Here is a 3,950-nt window from a genome sequence, read left to right as displayed (position 1 = left end):
TTTTAATTTCTAATTGAGAAGGATTTAGAATAATTTTTTCATATAACTATTGATAACTTTGATTTCTTGCTCTGGAAACTGACTGTTAATACCCTTTGATCATTTATCAAATGGATAATGACTAGGATTCTAGTGAATTTGACTTTGTTCCTTATATATTGGAGAGCAATTTATCAAATTTATCAAATTTATCAGAGCAATTTGCTATCAAAAGTTTTCCTAACTTATTTTTCCCTTCTAAACTTGGTTTCATTGCTTTTGTTTGTAGAAAAAATAAACCCATTTTAAATATAATATAATCAAAATTGTTAATTTTATATCTTGTAATGTTCTCTCTCTCTCTCTCTCTCTCTCTCTCTATCTATCTATCTATCTATCTATCTATCTATCTATCTATCTATCTCTTTTTCGGTTATAAATCCTTTCCTTCTTCATAGATCCCCAAAGTAAACTACTCTACGTTCCTCTAATTTACTAATAATATCATTTTAAAAAAGCATTTGACCTTATCTTGTATGTGAGGTATTGATCTAAATCTAATTTTGACCAAACTGTTTTCAAATTTTCCCAGCAGTTTTTATCAAATAGTGAGTTCTAATTCCAAAAGCTGGGATCTTTAGAATTATCACACACTAGATTGCTGAGGTAATTTACCCCTAATCTATTACATAGATCCACACTTTTATTTCCTAGGCAGGACCAGGTTGTTTTGGTGATTATTGCTTTATAGTACATATTAAAATCTGGTACTAGTAGGCCACTATCCTTCATATTTTTTTTCAAGTAGTTCCCTTGATATTCTTGAACTTCTATTCTTCCAGTTGAATTTTTTTTGGTCTATAAAATAGCTTTTTGATCGTTTGATAGGTATGCCACTGAGAAAGTAAATCAATTTAAATTGAATTGTCATTTTAATTACATTGACTTGTTCTAGCCATGAGCAATTTATGTTTTTCCAATTGTTTAGACCTAATTTTATTTGTATGAAAAGTGTTTTGTAATTGTATTCATATAATTCCTGTATATGTCTTGGCAAACAGACTTGCAAGTATTGTATATTATGTAGAATGATTTTAAGTGGAGAACCTCTTTCTACATCATGCTGCTGAGTTTATTTTGGAAATATATAGAAATAATAATGATTTATGTGAGTCTATTTTGAATCCTGCAACTTCATCAAAGTTATTAATTATTTACATTAGTTCTTTTAGTTGATTTTTATAGGATTCTCTAAGTACACCATCATATCATCCACAAAGAGTGATAATTTAGTTACCTTATTGCTTGCTTTAATTCCTTCCATTTCTTTTTCTTCTCTAAAACCTCAGCTACCATTTCTAGTACAACATGAAATAATAGCGATGACAGTGAGCATCCTTTCTTCACTCTTGATTTTATTGGGAAGTCTTCTAACTTATACTATTGCAGATGATACTTGCGAATGCTTTTAAATAAATAATACTTATTATTGTAAAGAAAGGCATTTTTACTCTCATTCTTACAAGTGTTTTCAGTAGGAATGGATGTCATATTTTGTCAAAGGCTTTTTCAGACTCTATTGAGATAATTATGTATTTCTGTAAGTTTCATTATTTATATGGTCAATTATGCTGATGATTTTCCTAATATTAAACCAGCCATGCATTGTAAGTATAAATACCACCTGGTCATAGGGAATAATCCTTGTGATATATTGCTGAGTCTGCTAGTATTTTATTTAAGATTTTTTTTCCATCATTTTTCATTAAGGAAATTGGTCTGTAAAATTTTTCTCTGTTTTTGGTCATCCTGGTTTACGTATCAGCAGCATGTTTGTGTCATAAAAGGAATTTGGTAAGACTCCTTCTTTGCTTATTTTGACAAATAGTTTCTATAGTAATGGGATTAATTGTTATTTAAATGTTTGATAGAAATCATTTTTGAATCTATCTGGTCCTTGGGATTTTTTCTTGGAAAGTTCATTGAGAGTTGTTTGTTTTTTCTGAGATGGGATTATTTAAATATTCTAGTTCCTCTTTTTTAAATCTAGGCAAGTTATAATTTTGTAAATATTCATGCATTTCACTAGATGATCAGATTTATCACAATATAATTGGATAAAATAGCTCCTAATTCTTTAATTTCCTCTTCATTAGAGGTGAAATCACCCTTTTCATTTTTTATACTGGTAATTCTATTTTCTTCTTTCTTTTTATTTTAATCAAAGTAACAAATACTCTATTTTTTTCATAGAATTAGCTCCTAATCTTATCTATTAATTCAATAATTCTTTTACTTTAAATTTAATTAAATTTTCCTTTGATTTTTAGGATTTCCAATTTAGCCTCTAATTGGTTATTTGTTATTAGTTTGTTCTTTTTCTAGTTTATTTATTTGCATGCCCAATTCATTTGTTGCTTTTTCTCTATTTTACTGATATAAGCATTCAGGGATATAAAATTTCCCTTGAGTGCTGCTTTGGCTGTATTCTATAATTACTGATATGTTGTCTCATCATTATCATCCTTTTCATTGAAATCAGTGATTGTTTCTATGGTTTTGTTCTTTGAACCAACCTTTTTGAAGAATTATGTTATTTAGTTTTCAATTAAATTTTAATTTGCCATTCCATGAACCCTTATTGATTATAATTTTTATTGAATTATGATCTGAAAATTGTGTATTTATTTTTCTGCTTTTATGCATTTGGTTATGAAATGTTTATGCCCCATATATGATCAATTTTTTATATGTATCATGTTCTGCTGAAAAGAAGGTTATTAGCCAATTTTTTCTATTTCTTACATACCTCTTTATGCTTCTCTTAAATTTTGTATTTGGACATCAAATATTCTGTTTACATCTGGTCTTTTCTTCAGGAATGCTTGGAAATTTTCTCTTTTATTAAATTACCATACTTATCCTTGAGAGAATATAGTCAGTGTTGTTGAGTAGGTTATTTTTTTTTATTATACTACACTTGATCTTAGCCAAAAGACTGAGAAATGATGGTTATTTTTTATTGTAAACCTAGTTCCTTTGCTTTCTGGAATATCATATTCTAAGACTTCCTGTCCTTCAATGTGGAAGCTGTTAGATCCTGTGTAAACCTGACTGGGGCTCCATGATATCTGAATTATTTCTTCCTATCTCTTTGCAATATTTTCTGGGAGCTCTTAAACTTGGCTATAATATTCCTGGGAGTTGTCACTTGGGAATTTATTGCAAAAGGTGATTTGTAGATTTTTTCAATTTCTATTTTACCCCCTTATTTAAGAATATCAAGGAAATTTCTTAGTTAATTTCTTGTAACATGATATCCAGGCTTTTATTTTTTATCATGATTTTCAGATAATCTAATAATTCTTTAACTTTTTCTCTTGGATCTATTTTCATGCCATTTTAATGAGATATTTCATATTTTCCTCTATTTTTTGTTCTTTTGATTTTGTTTTTATTATTTATTGATGTCTTGTTAAGTCATTAGTTTCTAATTTTAAAAGAATGAATTTCTTCAATGAACTTTTGATCTTCCTTTTCCCTTTGGTCCATTTTACTTTTTGTGATACTCTTTTCTTAATTTTTTTTGCTTCTTTATGAAATAGGTTAATTCTGTTTTTTTAAAACACTTTTTTCTTCATTGGATTTTCATGCCTCTTTTTCCAGTTGACCCATTTTGCTTCGGATATTTTCTTTTTGCATTATTTTTGTCTTTTTATCCAATTTCCCCCCACTTTTTTTTCTTATATTCTTTTGACCTGCCTTATTTGATATTTAAAATGCTTTTTGAGTTTTCCCAAGCCTGAAACCAATTCCCATTTTTCTTTGAAGTTTTGCATGTGGTTGCTTGGATCTCACAGACTCCAGCTTTGCTATTTGTCTTCATAGAAATTTTCTAGGTTTAAGCGTTTCTTTTTCTTTTTGCTCATTTTCCCAGTCTTTTTTTGGCTGTGGAATGCAAGTTTCAAAAG

This window comes from Gracilinanus agilis, chromosome 3 (genome assembly GCF_016433145.1).
Source record: "Gracilinanus agilis isolate LMUSP501 chromosome 3, AgileGrace, whole genome shotgun sequence".
NCBI lineage: Eukaryota > Metazoa > Chordata > Mammalia > Didelphimorphia > Didelphidae > Gracilinanus > Gracilinanus agilis.
The sequence above is the reverse complement of the archived record's forward strand: the minus strand, read 5'-3'. Positions refer to the sequence as shown.